The 18,589-nt window shown below is 34.4% G+C and overlaps 1 long non-coding RNA gene across 4 annotated transcripts in view; it reads right to left on the bottom strand.

The window, feature by feature from the left end:
* LOC105471585 (uncharacterized) overlaps window positions 1–18,589 on the bottom strand; it is a 344,478-nt gene that overhangs the window by 25,175 nt on the left and 300,714 nt on the right. The window contains exon 6 of one of the 4 annotated variants that reach the window (XR_011610663.1): window positions 12,648–12,986. The exons of 2 other annotated variants lie outside the window; for them this stretch is intronic. This is a non-coding gene — a long non-coding RNA (uncharacterized lncRNA). Of the gene's footprint in view, window positions 1–12,647; window positions 12,987–15,069; window positions 15,408–18,589 lie in introns of those variants that run through there. One more of the 4 variants, XR_011610662.1, reaches the window with a different exon arrangement.

The following is an 18,589-nucleotide window of genomic DNA, read 5'->3' as shown; positions in this document are numbered from 1 at the left end:
TAAAAATTAAAATCAATACCAACAGGAACTCTTAGAACCTGAAAAATACATCAAAAGTAAACCACTTGCTCCTTATTGATTTGGAGGTCAATAGCAAACTTAGGGCAAAACTTTTTAAACCATCTTTGAAACAAATGGAAATAGAGACACAACATACTACAATCTCTGGGATACAGCAAAAGCAGTGTTAAGAGGAAATTTTATAGTACTAAATTTCTACACCAAGGAGTTAAAAATATCTAAAACTAACAACCTAATGTCATACCTAAAGGAATGAGGAAAACAAGAACAAACCAAACTCAGACCTAGCAGAAAAAAAGAAATAACTGAAATCATATCAGAAGTAAATTAAGAACAAAAACCATACAAAGAATCAATGAAAAAAAAGTTGATTCTTTGAAAGGATAAAGAAGATTGACAGACTGCAAACAAGACTAATAGAAAAGATTATAATAAGCAAAATCAAAAGTGACAAAAGTGACATTACAACTGATTCTACAGAAATGCAAAAGATCTTCAGAAACTACTCTGACCATCATTATTTGTACAAACTAAATAATTCAGAAGATACCGATAATTTTCTGGACATATACAACCTTCCAAGATTAAACAGAAAGAAATTGAAATCCTGTACAGGCCAATAATGAGTTACAAAATTGAATCTGTAATTAAAAAAACATACCTACCAATACAAAACCAAACATAATAAAACCTACACTAGATGAATTTGGATTCATAGCCAAATTCTATGAGACATACAAAGAAGAGCTGTGTCAATCTTACTGAACTATTCCAAAAGGGAGTTAGAGAGGCATTCTTCTCTAACTCTTTCTACAAAACCAATATTACACTAATACCAAAACCTGGCAAAGACACAACATAAAAAGAAAACTGTAAGCCAATATTCATGATGAACATAGATGCAAAAATCTTCAACAAAATATTAACAAACTGTATAAAGCACCATATAAAAAAATAATTCATCATGGTCAAGTGAACTTTATTTCTGGAATTCAAGGATGGTTCAACATACATAAATCAATAAATGTGATTCACCACAGAAACAGAATTAAATACAACAAACATATGGTCATCTCAATAGATGCAGAAAAGGCATTCTATAAAATCTAACATATCTAATCTATCTTCATGATAAAAACCCTTAACAGAGTACACATTGAAGGAACATAACTCAAAACAATAATAGCTATCCATAGCAAACCCACAGCCAACATTATACCGAACAGGCAAAAGTTGGCAGCATTCCCCTGAAAACTAGCACAAGACAAGGATGTCCACTCTCACTAGTAGAAGTGACTAGTGGAAGTGAGAGTGGACATCTTTGTCTTGTGCCAGAGACAAGGCACAAAGAATCCTAGCCAGGGCAATCAGGCAAGAGAAAGAAATAAAAGGCATCCAAATAGGAAAAGAGGAAGCCAAATTACTTCTGTTTGCTGACAATATGATTCTATACTGAGAAAACTCTAAAGATTCTTCTAAAAGATTCCTAGACCTGATAAGCAACTTCAGTAAAGTTTCAGAATACCAAATCAATATACTAAAAGTAGTAGCATTTCTATACACCAATAACACTCAAGCTGAGAGCCAAATCAAGAATGCAGTCCCATTTACAATAGCCACACCAAAATAAAGAACCTAGGAATACATCCAATCAAGGAGATAAAAGATTTCTACAAGGAGAACAAAGCACTGCTGAAAGAAATCATAGATTACACAACAAATGGAAAAGCATTCCATGCTAATGCATTGGAAGAATCAATATGGTCAAAATGTCCATACTGTTTAAAGCAATCTACAGATTCAATATTATTCCTGTCCAATAACCAATGTTATTTTTCACAAAATTAGAAAAAAATTCTACAATCCATGTGGAACCAAAAAGATCCCAAATAGCCAATGCAATACTAAGCAAAAGTTATAAAGCTGGAGGCATTATATTATCTGGCTTCAAACTATACTACAAGGCTAGTAACCAAAAAAGCATGGCAGTGGTACAAAAATAGACACATTGACTAATGGAACAGAATAGGAAATCCAGAAATGAAGAATAGGAAAAGGACACCCTATTCAACACAATGTTCTGGGAAAACTGGTTAACCATATGTAGAAGAATAAAAATGAACCCCTACTTTTCATCATAGACAAAAATGAACTCAAGATAAAGACTTCAAAGTAAGATGTGAAACTATAAAAGTCCTAGAAGAAAACTTTGGAAAAACTTCTTTGGACATTGGCCTAGGCAGAGAATTTATGACTAAGACCTCAAAAGCAAATGCACCTAAACAAAAATTGACAAGTCAGACCTAATTAAACTAAAAGGTTTCTGCACAGCAAAAGATGCTCTTACTATGCAGAGTAAACAGACAACTTATAGAAGGGGAGAAAATATTTGCAAACTATATATCCAACAAAGGACTAACAACCAGAATCTATAAGAAACATTAACCAATCAGCATGAAATTAAAAAAAAAAAAAAGTTAAAAAGTGGGCAAAGAACATGAACAGACAGTTCTCTAAAAAAGAGCAGCCAATAAACATATGAATATATGCCAAACATCACTAATCATCAGAGAAATGCAAATCAAAACTACAATGATGTATTATCTTACTTCAGTCAGAATGGCTATTATTAAAAAGTAAAAACTAACAGATGTTGGCGAGGATGTGGAGAAAAGGGAACACTTACACACTGTTAGTGAGAATGTCAATTATTTTAGCTCCTGGGGAAAACAACATGGAGATTTCTCAAAGAAATAAAAATGGAATGACCATTTGACCCAGCAATCAAATTAGTAGGTATCTACCCAAACAAAAATAAATTGTTCTACCAAAAAGACACCAGTGCTTTTATGTTGTCACAGCACTATTCACAATAACAAAGACAAGCAACCAACCTAGATGCCCATCAGTGGTGGATTGGATAAAAAAATTGTGGTACATATACATCATGGAATACTACCCAGCCATTTAAAAAAAAAAAAAAAAAAAAAAGAGAAAAAAACAATGAAATCTTGTCCTTTGCAACAACCTGGATGCAGTTAGGCCATTGTCCTAACTGAAGTAATGCAGAAACAGAAAATCAAATACTTCATTTTCTCACTTATACATGGGAGCTAAACAATAAGTACACACAGACATAGAGATGGAAGCAATAGGCAGTGGATATTCTCAAGGCAGGAGGAGGGAGCAAGGAGAAGTTTTGAAAAATTACCATTGAGTACTATTTTCACTATTTGTATGATGGAATCAATAGAAATCCAAACCCCAGCAATATGCATATATCCATGCAACAAACATGCAATGTATCCCTGAAACTTAAAAAAAAAAAAAAGACTAGACCATTTTGTACTCCTGCCAGCAATAAATGAAAATCTGCATTGCTCAACCACCTCACCGGCATTTAATGTTGTCAGTGTTTTGACTTTTCAGTATTTTAATAAGCGTGTAGTGGAGAATTTAGTGTTGTTCAAAATGAATATCTTATTTTATAATAAAAAAATTAAACCGAGTAATTGGATCATCATCTTGGAAAAAGGTGAAGGCAGGATTTGAATCAAAAGTATCTATCTCTGAGCGTGGTGGCTCATGCCTGTAATCCCAGCACTTTGGGAGGCTGAGGTGGGTGGATCATGAGGTCAAGAGATCAAGACCATCCTGGCCAACATGGTGAACCCCATCTCTACTAAAAATACACAAATTAGCTGGGTGTGGTGGTGCATGCCTGTAGTCCCAGCTACTCAGGAGGTTGAGACAGGAGAATCACTTGAACCCAGGAGGCGGAGGTTGCAGTGAGCCGAGATCGCGCCATTGCACTCCAGCCTAGTGACAGAGCAAGACTACGTCTCACAAAAAAAAAAAAAATAAAAGAAAGAAAAAAGAAAGAAAGAAAAAAAAAGAAAAAGTATCTATGAAGTGTATCTCCCAATATGCCAAATTTTCTTAATATATTGATTTTTCTTCTTCACATTAATATACGAATGTACTTGTGAAGTGTTTTGTGGTGGTTTTATTCTTGGGGATGACATCTGACTGGGTGTGCAAGTTGATATTTGGGCAGAAGTTTGTTCATGTCTGTTTCTCCAGAATAATAGGAATACATGGTATTCTATACTCAGACTCTGCTCATATAGTTCATGTTAAAACTCCTATACATTTGACTCACCAGATACTACTTTCAAAGATGCTTCAAAAAGCTCAAACTTTTAACACCATTTCTTTAAGAAGTTATTATGTCTACTGCAAGAGCATCAAAGATTGTAGATTTTTTTAAATGGAAATGGCAGGAAACATGAACTGATCCCTTTGGGTGCTTATTAAATAAACATGTAAAACATCCTAAAATAAACATAATTTTAAATTAATGGTATTTTTTTTTTTCTGTCTGTCTTAGTTCTGGATGTTCCATGTCTCTCCCTCATTTTATTGTATGCCAGAGAAAATAAGCATTTATATTTTATTTTCCATTCAAAGTTCACAAAATTCATTTCAACTTATATCTCAGGATAAGTTGAAATAATCCCCTATGTATAGTAGTATAAAATATTACATTTATTGAGTTTTAATAGTAAACTCACCTAGAGTCAACTGTGTAGAAATTTTACTGTTAACTCAAAGCAGATCTTTTTCTTTTCCATCTGTCAATCTAGCCCACTATTTTAGAAAATTGCTGTTAATACTATACCTTTATGGCCCTAATAAAGATTTAAAGTCCTCTTTCATATAGATAAGCCACACAATTTGTGATCTTCAAAAGCAAGATATGCTTTTTGTGTTCACAGAAGATTTCAAATGATCAAAATTATCTGGAAGTAATTTGGATGTCATGAAAAACATACGTTTGAGAGTAATTAAAAATAGTATGACAATCATTGCTTACGAACTCCCTGAAGAGAATTTTTATTGCAAGAAATACATTAGATAACTTTTTAAAAAGTTTAAATTGTAGAATTATATTATCTTGAAGGACCAGGATCCTAGAATTTTGGTAAAGAATAAAGGAGTTATTTATTTGAATAAAATTGGAGTCTGGATCAGTCAGAATGGTTGTGTCTGTGAGTAACAAAAATTCAACTGTGTTGAACTGTGTCCCTCCAAATAAATATGTCTAAGTCTTTTCCCCCAATTTCTGTGAATGTGACCCCAGTGGGAAATAGGATTTTAGTAGGGAGAATTAAATTAGAAATCTCTAGGTGATATTACTCTGGGTTTAGGATGGGCCCTAAGTCCAATGACTAATGTTTTTATAAGAGAGAGAAGAGAGAGATTTGGCACACAGAGGAACACTTGAGAGACAGACCTGAGAAGTCTCAGTTAGAGACTGCAGTGATGTGTCTACTACTGATGAATGCCAAGCATTGCTGGCAGCTAACCAGAAGCTAGGAGATAAGCATGGAACAGATTCTTTCTCAGAGTCTCCAGAAAGAACGAACTTTGCCAATACTTTGATGTCAAACTTCTGGCCTCCAGAGCTGCGAGGGAATATATTTCTATTGTTTGAAGCCATCAGGTTTGTTATGAGGTGTGTTATAATTTGTTACCAAAGCCCTTGGAAACTAATAGTCCCACCCAAATTGACTTTGAAAATATGGAAATTTATTTGTTCACACAAATAGTAATTAAGAGAATTGGCTGTCTTCCAAGGTGAGTTGCTCTTATTCTGTTTTCCTGCAAATTTCTTGGATTTACCTTCTTACTTGAAAGTTTCATTTTCACTACAGTCATGAGATGGCTACAGCAGCTACAAAGCTCATATACATGACTGATAATATCCAGTGAAATTGAAGCAGAGATTAAAAAACAACTTACTTCTGATTGCCCTCTCAAAATGAATAAATAGCATTTCCAAAAAGATCTATAAATACTTTCATTAAAATTTATTTGGTCAAATTAGGTCATATAATTAAAAAAATAAAAATAAAATGGGGTAATCTTTTTTTATTGTTTAAATTTTTTATTATTATACTTTATGTTCTAGGGTACGTGTGCACAATGTGCAGGTTTGTTACATATGTATACATGTGCCATGTTGGTGTGCTGTACCCATTAACTCGTCATTTACATCAGGTATATCTCCTAATGCTATCCCTCCCCACTCCCCCCTCCCCACAATAGGCCCCCGTGTGTGATGTTCCCCTTCCTGTGTCCAAATGATCTCATTGTTCGATTTCCACCTATGAGTGAGAACATGCGGTGTTTGGTTTTCTGTTCTTGCAATAGTTTGCTGAGAATGATGGTTTCCATTAAGAACTAAACAAGCTGGATTTATATGTTAAAACAAGGAATGGATGGTAGGTGTTAGTTTGGCAAATAATTGTAACTACAAAGTAACATGACCACTGTAATGCTGCTTCTCCAGGGACAAAATCATTAAGCAGTTTAACTGCTTTTATAGTAAATAAAATATCAACTGATTAGATTTCCTCTGCAAACTTCTAAAGCTATATGTTTCTCTAATATTTAGAATTCTTGAAACTTTGCTACTATAAAGGCATTTGTAGTTACATGTGGTAATGCTGCCACAGTTGGAAGGACAAAGACAGAAAATAGTATGGCTTTCTGGATTACAGGAAGGATACATAGTCCATCACTACATATACAGAATAACAATATCTCTAATTCTATGCCTTTCAATCTTGCACTTTCTTAACATTCCCTGACTTTCCCTGAAAAATTAATAGTGAAATTGGCATGACCTAACCTACTTGCAATAAAGTAACATAGATCATACTTTTGGCAGATTAAACATTTTTAAACAAGTAGACAGGCGGGTAGGACAAAGATAAAAATTCATAATGAGAAATTCTATGAGCAAAACATAGGCTAGACAAATTCATGTAATGTCTAACACATCCCCATAGAGATTAATTCCAATGGAGTTGAAGAAACAAGCACTGTAAAAGACTAATTAAATTTACCAGTGTTGTACAGCTAGTGAGCAGCCCAGGCTGACTTTGAATCTTTCTCTGACTTCTAAGCCCATGTTCTCGCCAAAGGCAACTCCAACAAAATTATTACTTAAAAAATTAATTTATAATAAAATAAATTATTTATGTATCATTCTTTGCTGGTAGACCAAGAATTATACTGAATAAGCAAATATTGAGGTGTATGAAAAGCTGTTTTAGTTCAAGTTCCCCAGAAGTACAACTCAAATTGAGCATTTGTATTCAAGCGAATTATTAGGAAGAACTCAAAAGATAAACTGAGGAAACCAAGAAAGAATAAGATTTGAGGCAAAGTCACATGGAAGAAAATTTCAGCTAATTTCACTGGAAAAAGTTGCTGTGACCTGAGGCTAGAGACCTAAGCTCTCACACCCCAATCTGTCAGTCTTTGTATCATTGACTAAAGACTGTACCAAAAGGATGCAAACTCTCTGTGCCTCCAGGGCAAAGTGGCTCCTGTAGTCTGAAGGTAATCAACGGGTAAAGAGCTGCAGGTATAGACCATGAACAAAGTACCCTGAAGCTCAGGGAAGGGTTTACAGAAAGATAATAAATCCAAGAGAATCTAAATAGAGTGATTTTGTTGTTTGTTACTTCAGTCTTACGTGAAAGAAAGGATGCATGCATAGAATAACCAAATCTGAAACCTTCCCAAAAGCTTCATTAAATTAAACAGTATCCTTGTGTTAATTTTAGATTACTGAATACCTTATAGACTGTAGGTTGATAATTTGTTCATAAAGGAAAAGCAAACTAAATGTTTCCTTCTTTAGCAAAAGGATAAAAGATATATCCATTTGGGTGAGAAATGAATTCCTGAGTGTTATTAAAATTGGACTGATTTAAACCTTCCATCTTTACCTCCCAAGGCTCAGGTAAGAATTGTAGCAGAGGGGAAATTAACAAAATAAATGGATTTGAGGTCACATTTATGATATGCAGTTGCTTTAGTTTATGTTGTATAGAAATGTCTGGGTTGCTGAAAATTGATAATGAAAACTCATGTAGCCCTCTAAATTCATGGTTTGGCTTTCGAGCCATTCTGGAAGTAATGTCCCATGGTGCACTGTTATAAACATCAGCTCGTATGCAAGGATTGATACCATACATATACTTGGAGTTCTTTTAAGCAATGTATTAGCTTCAAATTGAAAAAGAAAACCACATAAAGTTCCTTAATAAATGTGGTTCTGATTGAAATATATTGCTAATATTATTAAGTGTCCCAGAGAGTAACTGACATATCATATTTACTTGTATTCACACTGCCTTTTTTGTTGCAGATGGCTTATAAAACACTTACAAACACATTACTGTATGCAAAACATAATGCTGTTTCTGGAACTCTGGTTTTTATGGACTTTTATGGCTGAACAATTGATATTTACCTTTTGAGATTGGCTTAGAAGACCCTAAAGCAGCACGACAGAAGATAAACTATGACTATTTGCTTATAATATGAGAACAGCAAAATAGCTAAAGGCCTCTTTAAATATTCCTGGTATTAAAGCAGCATGACTGTTTAAAAGTTCAACATTTTACTTTCATACTAAGCAGTCTAGGTTCTTTCCCAATCCTATTTGGTAAAAGAACCCCTGAGAGAACCTTTCAGAGCATTATGCCTTCTGTTGTTACTAAATACACTGAGTCTACTTACTCTTCATGTCTGGGGCTGTCTTTATCAGTGTAATAGATACTACCTGCATTCATTGGTGCTAATTGTGTTCAATAGTTTCAGAGGGACTGAATACCAATATAAAGAATGTTTTTAAATAGTGATTTAATTGCAAATGGTTCTCTCTGGGAAAACAATAACCAAAAAAAGGCTTTTTAAAAAAATTCACTGTAATGTTAAAGGCTATCTCATAAAGGGTAAACTCTCAGTCCAAGAAAATTAATCAGACACTGTATTTGAACACCTCAGAGAAGACAGTATGTCAGCATTTAAGCAGTTAGAGATAGAGTAAAGGACAAATATTTTACTGGTAGAGAAAAAAAATAATAACATGCTGGAGAAATAAAATTCACAATAAAAATATTAATTTAGGAGCAAGTAAGTATTACAAAGAAAGAAACGAGGTATCAACAAAGCCTAACATAGTTTGGAAGAAGACTTTGGGAAGAAGGTGGTATATTAGCATGTGTCAAAGGACAGAATTCACATGGGTAGAAGGGGTATAAAGATGTAGTCATGTTATAACTCACACTGGGGCCCGGAGGGCAGAGGATGACAGGAGGGAGAGCATCAGGAAAAGTAACTAGTGAACACCAGACTTAATACCTGGTTGATGACATAATCTGTACAACAAATCCCCATGACACACATTTACCTATCTAACAAACCCGCACATCCTGAATATGTACCCCTGAACTTATAATAAAAGTTAGAAAAAAAAGAAAGATGAGCTGTAGGATTTGCTTCTGGGGAACAAAGAACAAATAGTTTGGCATAAGCTAAGAGTTACAGAGAGACAGTGGTGAGGACAAGACTGTGAAGGCTAGCCAGTCTCTATCATTGAGGACTGCAGGCAGTGTTGAAGATCTTAACTTGTTGGAACTGAGAATCCATTCAATGTGTCTGAGCAGAGGGGTGACAATTGCAGGCTTTTGTTCTACACTGTGCCAGAAGAGAGACTATCAATTACCAAAGATTCTATTCTCTCTCCTAGCAGAATGGAGGCTTGATGGGACAATTTCTATTGTGGGCAGGGAGTGGGAGAAGAGAGGAATGGAAGCCTTTCTGACTAGTCAATACTCCTAAAGGTTGCACAGCTTGTGCTTTTCTGTACATAAAAGGGAATAATTAGGCCCAGTGGGTGTTACATCATAACATGCACTTTATGACTGGGTTTACACAATGCCAGATGACTGGTGAGCTTTGTTTTATTGTTGTAACTGCTCATTTTTGTTCAATGCAAGCTAAGCCTACGGCTAATGCTTCTAACAATGCAGCTGGGGGCATTTGTATGGTGGAACTTTCCATGTCAACTTTCAAAATTATGTAAAACAAGGAGTCTTTATGTAATGTTTTCACATTGTTAAGCACAGTGAGCTACAATATATTGGAAAGGGCCTTCTTTTAAATGGGTGAAAAAGCAAAAATGAATGAGTTATTTAACCTGCAACATTAACCTTGTTTTTAGAACTTAGAGTGATTTGTCTGGGTCAATGGCATGCATGGAAATAATTGGAAATGCTGTGTGAAAAAAGTAAACCAATGTTCTGTAGTGGGAGCAGCATGGGATTTAAAAACAGAAAAAACAAATTTTATTTTTCTTTTTCAATATTCATCAGCCGCATGACCTAAGTAGTTGCTTCTCTAAGCTTCATTACAGATAATCTTTCAGCAGAGAATTGATTAAATATTTTAAGGTGAATTAATACAAAATAATACAACTATTAAAAATTACATATATGCATATTTCTTGAGACAAAATTTTGTGTATGGCATATAGTAGATAGAAAATGTTCACAATGTTACTCATATAGTATGAGATGTGTGTGCTTGCATATGTGTGTATACATATCTATATACATACAATCATAGTGCCATGATTTCAAAAGCGATTGTCATGTCAACAGTTTATCTTTCCTGATGATTAGATGTGGGTAATTTTTTCTTCTTTGAAATTGTTTATGTAATGTTATTTATTGCTAAAACTTGTACGCCTTAAAAAGTACATTAAGGCTTTTAAACAAAAAGACAAAAGAAAAAGGGCACTGACTCAGGCGCATTCTCTTCAGCCTTTTGCATTTCACCCGCAGGATTACTAATTACACACAATTATCAGTGAAGATGCACAAAGTTATTATCTATCTTACCCAGAACTTTGGACTTTGCTGCATAATAAGATAAGAGCCAGACGACTTTAGTAAGAATTCTATAGGGAATCTTTAGGCTAGAATTATATGTAAATCATATTTAATATAATGGATATATCTAGCATTTTATTTCTGGAATATGTTTTTATTTCATTTATCTACAAAAGTAAAACAAAAGAGAGAGAAGGTTGTGGCAGAGAAAGAAACAGGTCTTAGACTACCTTTCCAACCAAATAAGCACCTTTAATTGGTGATGGTAGTGGTAATTACCAAGAAAATGCAAATGAAAAAAGAAGGGCTAGAAAATGCTCTACTTCCCACAAACTGACTGCAGATCCAAAACACCTGAGAATTCATTCCCAATATATTAAGAAAGAATTTTAATGTGTCATACATAAAAATACGCTACCTGTATCTAAAATAAAAGTTAAAATTTAAAAAATATAAACTTCCAAAATAAGAGTATTCATGTAAACTATTAATACATGCAAAGTTAGATCAGTTCAGTTTGCAATAATGAAAATAGCCCCCACCCCAAAAAGAAAAAAAAAAACACAGCTAAAGCACCAGCAAACGTAACAAAAACACATCTTTGTTGAATTGAAGTTAATAGAGGAGCAATAAAAAGAGATCAGAAGTCTGGGAGCGTTCAGAGACAATCGTTCTTTTGTGTCTTAATGTGCATGTTTTAGATCCAATTTAGCTCTCTGCTAAGATTGAAAAATGATGGACTTTTCCAATGTTTAACTACATTACCATTTTCTGATCCTAGCATTGGATGTTTCTGGATATACTGCTGCTTAAGAAACAGCCAAATACTGTGGGCTCACTTGGTTTGCCATTTACTTCTTAAACATATCAGTTTTCTAGTAATGTTGCTTTTCATAGGTAAATGGCTCCTCCGTCAAAGAGCACATTTGCATACCTTTCAAATCTCATCACCCTAAAGTAATCATCATTTGATCATAAAATACCTTTTCAAGCATTGAACGATGACACTGAGTGGTTTGTCACACAAAATTTATGGGAAGTAAGCAAGGAAATGTGCTGTGTGTCTAAAAGACTTCTTTTAAAGAGAATATTTCGGCTTCTAGTAGATTTCTTTGCAATCTGTCCTTTAAAGAAGTATTTGTGGCTTCTGGCTGATATAATTTAAATATTCTATAGCTAAATGTCTTTGTTTATGCACTACTTTATTTGCATGCATGAAATCACTCTCCAAAAATGCTTCCAAATAAGATAAAGGAACTCTAACACAATGCTATTTGGAGGCCAGAGTTTTCTGTTATTTTGCATTATGTCCTTCTGTACAAGGTTAAGGAAAAATCTGCAATTTTAGACATATCTAGAATGTGTGAGTAATTGTCTGTAAATGAATTTCTAAAAAAACAATAAGTAAATAACATTTATAAACCCTCACATATCTTTTTAAGGAAGCACAGAACACACTAACAGCAATTCCGTGGTATAATAGAAAATACCTCCTTCAAGGATATTAGGTTAAGACCAACCTAGTTTTGAATGTTGTATATTTTACTTATTAGCCATATCACTTTTGGTAATATACTTGAATTTTTAGTCTATTTCCTCTTATGTAGCATAAGAATTATGAGTCTGATGTAAGGTTAACATAGCACTAAGTCTGTCAAATGTGTTGCACAGTATATAGCACAACAAAAGTACTTAACTGCTGTTAGTTTGCTAACCTTCTAAATTAACATTTAGAAGAAGTAAAAATACATTTACTATGTTACAATAAAAATAGGAATTACGTGACACCAAATTGTATAATATACTAATTGAATAGTGACTCTCATTCTCATTATTAATTAATTTTCCTCTCCCAATTATATTTCCATATCTTCTTTATTTTGAGAATAGCATTTTTGCACAATATCGCCTAAAATGTGTTAAGTAACCTTCTGGAAGTATGTCAGAGACTGGCAGGTACTTTGCAATATTTGATCACTCCTCTTCCTGAGAACATAGATCAATTCCATTTTCCATGCATGCCATGGGTTTCGTCTACCAAGAAAGAATGTGAACATCTGCAAATTCTGGCCCCAAACTCTCCTGCATGTGGTATTCTCTGTCTTTGTCTTCTTCATGGTGGTTGGGATAGAGATGACCCAGTGGTGATCTCCGAAGTCTTGGGTAGAATATAGTGAAGACACAATGGAAGTAATGATGTGCAGTAATCTGCAGTAATGAAAACTTTCAATGATTTTCACATCTGGATAATCAAGTTTTTGTCTATTCCCTTCACAAATTGAATTAAGGCTGAACTGTGTGACACATACAATACTGTGGAAGTGATGTTGTGTAACGTCTAAGACTGTGTCAAAAACTGCGATGCAACTCCCACTTTTGTTTTTTGGCTTGCTTCTTCTACTTGGATTTCATGGTGATACTCAAGAAACCCCATGGAGAAGCCCATGTGGGGTGTAATGAGAAACCTGCCAACAGTCAGCATCAATTTGCCGGCTATGTCAATGAGTCCCTTGGAAGCTACTGAAAGCTTTCATCCTTCATCAGGCTCACAGATGACTACATCCCTGGCCAATATGTGACTCCTCATGAGAAATGCTTAGCTAGAACTGCCTAGCCAAGCTGCTTCCAAATTTCTGACCCACAGAAACGGTAAGATATAGTACATGTTGTGTTGTTACTGCTACTGTTAATCCACTTACATTTTGGGGTTACTTACATTTAGGAGTAACTTGTTCCATAGCTTTAGATAACTAATATGGGAATCTGAACCATAGCTTGAAGGAGATTCTCCCAATCAGGAATAGCTGCTTCAGAACGCAGCTGAACAAGGACATATTTTCGTTATGTAAGCAATTAAAATTTGTTTTAACATATGCATTTGCTTATCTAACGTTGTTATCATCTAGATTTTCTTATCCTCTGAGGTTTGGGCTTATCAACATTTTGGACTGAATAATGTTTTTGCTGTGGGAAGATGTCCTGTACTTTGTAGGATGTTTAGCAGCATCCTTGACCTCCATTCACTAGATAGCAGTAGCAACCTTTTTCCCAAGTTGTGACAATCAAAAATTTCTCTGAACTTTCTCAAATGTCCCTGGGAGTACAAAATCACCCAGCTGAAAATAACTGAGCTAGAGAGAGATTAGTATTAATTTCAATACTAAGCTAATGTGATACCGGTCACGTCAGTTAACCTTATTTTCTTCATTTATAAAATCAAAGTGGATTAGACAGATGAGTTTAACTCTGAAACTTGACACGTCTTTTTTAAAGCTCTCTTCTCCTTCTGACTATATCAGGATCATAAAATTATTTAGTAATAGCACAGTATATAATGTTTTTTTAAAGGGACAATTGAAAGAGAAGTCTTTTAGAAAAGGATTAGGGGAAAGGAAACTCCACAAACTTCAGATGTATTACACTTTGCCAAAGAGATCATGCCGAGGGCAAAACACATCTTCTTGGTGCATCGCAGAATATTACTTGAAAAAAAGTGACACAATATTTTTCACATCCTGATACAATCATTAGCAGGATTTAATAATTTCATTTACAATTTTTGTTTCCAGATCTCATCCTTCATTGGATATCACAAAACTAAGCTAAATATTAGTCTAGTCTATTGTTGAATCAAGAAGGTTTTCCACTTGCTACACTCTCTCCAAAGTATTTGAAATTCTACAAAATATGATACTTTACATTCACTGCAACAAGTATGTTTTCCACATCAGTATTTCAACAAGGGAAATCAAGGTATCTTTTGGTGTCAGAATGAACCAATCTGGTTAAAGAAGGGTCCTTGAGGAAAAGGAATAATTTTTTAACTCTGTATTTTCTGGCAATTTCACTAAGGCAATAATATAGCATAGTGGTTAAGAGTATTGATTCTGGAGGTAAAATTCCTGGTCAAAATTGAAGCTCTACCAGTTGTCATTGGGAAGACCACTAAACCACTGTGTACATGAATTATCTCATATGTAAAATAAGAACTAGTTTTCATGTCGGCCAGAAGAAAAGGAAGTCCCACCATAGTTTCTAGACTATCAAAAATTCTGAGGGGTACCCGCTTTTACCTCCATTTTCTTAATTCTTCCTTACATACGAGCAAAAGAGATTAATACTGTGTTTCCAGTAAGTACTTCAGAAACAAGACCTCCAACCTCTGGCCTAGGTCTCACTCTACTGCTCTATCTCACCTGTTGCAATTAAATAACTTATTCTGGATTATAAGGGTCTCAAATTCTATGTTGCTAAAGGGAGATATTAGGGCATGTTTTATTCTCCAATTTACTTTTGCCAGTAAGGTACCTGATAAAATATTTTTTGAGTTTTCGTTGTATTTGAATAGAAAGTGAAAAGTCCCATAGTTTCCTTTATTACTTTTGTGCTCACTGGCTGTCACTCCCATCACCACATATTAGACAATCCCAACACGTGGGTATCCTTTCCCTAGAACTGCACTCAGGCTACCCCATATCACCTTACCTGCAGGTACTGTGAGTGGGAGTGTCTACATTTGTACATCCACTGGAGTTAGAGGTTAACCACTGAGTCGCCTATTAGAAGATATAAACCCAAGTTTTCTTGTCTCTTGATTAATGTGTGATCTTCACTCTCTCCATGCCTATCCTGCAGAATTGAGCCAAAATTTATACCTGTAGGACTTTTTTAGATGCCAAAAACTTGGTCTACTCACATGGAGATTTTATTTCTTCATGTTTCTTCTGGTTTTGTTCTGTGAAAATTTCCTGTAATCACTTTCACAAAGTCATTATGTCAGTATCTACTTCTGGGGAATCCACCATAAAATGAGTAGAGTGACAAGAGTGAGAAAGTCTCCACTGAGAATGAGTAAGCATTCTTCCCAGTCTTTAAAACAAAAGCAAGCTTCAGTGGTTTGACCTACCCCAGTTCCACCAAAGAAGGCTATGTAGTTTTCAAGGAAAGAGAAGAATTTTACCTTTTCTTAGGAAAAAGACAAGCAAACATGACAGCAGGCCGCAGCTCCTCTCTTGCTTTCTACCTTTGCCCCCTTTTCTTTCTTTTTTTAAAATGTATTATTTTTTAATTTTACTTTAAGTTCTGGGATACATGTGCAGAACGTGCAGGTTTGTTAGTTACCTCCGTCCCTCACCTCGATTAGCTGATTGACTGCAAGGCTTGCAAAATGATTCTCAGAAAATATTTTTCTGATGTTTATCAGGGCTCTCAGCAATGAACATGAAAACATGAATAGTCCAAAACCATGTGGGTGTTTTGGTTAAGTGTAAAACAAAACAAAACAAATTGCCTGAAACAGAACTGCTAGATAGGTGAACAACTATCCCCTATCCTATAAAAATCCTGTCACTGTTCCTTCCGGGAGTCAACTGGTATTCAGGTTCTTCCTGATCTATATTAGCCAAATAACGTCTTTCTTCTCCATTTAAGTCACTTAGATTAATTCCTTTTTAAAGTCACTTAGATTAATTCCTTTTTATATCTCACCTTGATCACTAAAAAGCAGAAAAAAAAATCTGGAAACCTTTCTAATGCAATCACAATGGTGCCAAGGTACAAAAGTTAGTCTGTGATTCTTCATAAAATATTATAATGACAATGTTTATGCCACTCCTCTTACTAGGATCAGTGAATGACTGTAATCTATTTTCTAAAATTATATAAATGGACAAACTCATAGCTCATGGTTAGTATGTGTTAAAAATTGGTTAGACGTTCCTTTTGATAATTTCTTCCATTTTATTGTCATAGCAATTTGAAAGTTGGTAGCTGTCTTATAACAGCAGGGCCTATACAAATCAAATTTCTCCAACTGATTCACTAACAAACATTCGTCTCCCACATTTTTCAATCAACATAAAACATTCCAGTGGCATCAACCTCATGTCATTTCCCAAGTCTAACTAATTCTTAGCTCAGATTTTGCCCAGGAATCAAGGAAAAATATTTACTGCAACAAATGTTCTTTGTGCATAGAGCAACTGATTTACTGTTGGAAGTAGACATCCATCCAAGTTCTGTCTCAGAAAGAGTAAGAGAAAAGAATATAAATTTCAAAAAGTCAGCAGAAAGTACATGAAAGTCCAGAATCTTGGCAAGAAAGGCAAGAGATGAGTTTGGGAATAAATTTTCACATACCACAAATTTGAGAATCTCTAAGTCACTTTCTTCTGCTTCCATTAATTTTATTTCTAAAAGAATGGGCTTATGTGGGAAGTGAAGCATTGACATTGAAAATAACTTGTAATTCCCTCAGGGTACAGGAGAAAAACTGACATTATAGATATAGTTGAGGTAAAAAGAAATCAGTAAATGAATCACCTTCTAGGATTATGGTGTATTCTGACAAATTTGCTCTTTTTACGTTTCTTCTGCATCATTGCTTAATCAATTTATATCACATTTTGCTATAAGGTGCCACCACACATAAAAGGAAGGTAATTCAGTAATGACATATAAAGTAGGATAGCTATATCATTGAAAGACCTTAGATTTTTGTTTTAATGAAAACTAATTGAATTAAACAATTAACTCTGATCAAACTCACACTTGATATTAATGGCCTGTTTGAAGTATAATAATAAACCCTGGCTTCAAAACTTTAAACACAGGTCTGAGACTTAACAGATAAGTGATACTAAGCAACTTCTTAAAATTACTTTGTTGTTAATTTCAGTCTCTGAAGTAAACATTAAATACCTTAACAATTTTTATGTAAGTAATATAGTCTAATGTGTTGAACAATAAATAAATCACTAAATGTGTATTGATTTATTTATATTGTAACATCACATGAATCTTCCTGATATACTGCCCTCAATATATTTACTATTAATATTGTCTCATCACGTCCATGAATAACATATAGTCCAGCACTTATGTTCTAAATTAGAAAGTAAATATTGTTCAAATATATTTATTGGCTTCAGAATAATTTGTCACTCATACCTCATTGAAAGGGATAGAACCTTTTGTTAAAGTAAAGAACATTTGTTTCTACATTATTACATATGGGGTAAAATTAATTTCTTCTTATAAATTAATTTGTCAATAGGTGGCCCTAGTGAATATTGGAACATATTTCAAAGGAAAAATATTTGAATTAGGGACATTAATGTAAGGTTAGGAAAGATCCAGTCCCAATGTACTGGATGCTTAACATAATGCAAAACAAATTGTCACTATAGTCTTATTCTTCAACACATGATTACTCCAATTACCTTTGAAGTTTATTCATCACATAAAATTATTTTGTTCTTTCACTCAATCTTGCCTTCATTTAAAACATTACCTATTATATGTCAGACAATGGGTTAGTATCCACACATATATCTCCCTGCTCTCTCTGTTTAAAGAGCCTAGAAGCAATGAGATTCCAGTAGCAATACGCATTATCTAGCACCCTGATCTTTGTTTCTAATACCATTGATTCCCCAATAAAGGGAGCCAGGGCTTATTGAAGAAAATGTCTGAATCTAAGGGACAAGAACACAAGATGAGCCCAGGGCCTCTCGTTGTTCCAGAAAGTAAGAATGTGCTCAAACAAGTAAATAAAAATATCACTCACATACAGACATAATGGTGTTAGAATGTGAAAGAGACACTGAAACTAACCAAGAAAGTGTCCGATGACCAAATCTAGACAATTCGAGCAAGAAAATAAATAAGATAATTGCATTAGTCCATTTTCACACTACTGTAAAAAAATGCCTGAGACTGAGGAATTTATAATAAAAGAGGTTTCGTTGACTCACAGTTTTGCATGGCTGGGGAGGACTCAGGGAACTTAGAATCATGATGGAAGGCAAAGG

This window comes from Macaca nemestrina, chromosome 12 (assembly GCF_043159975.1).
Source record: "Macaca nemestrina isolate mMacNem1 chromosome 12, mMacNem.hap1, whole genome shotgun sequence".
Lineage (NCBI taxonomy): Eukaryota > Metazoa > Chordata > Mammalia > Primates > Cercopithecidae > Macaca > Macaca nemestrina.
Note: the sequence above shows the minus strand (reverse complement) of the source record. Positions and strands in the feature narration are given on the sequence as shown.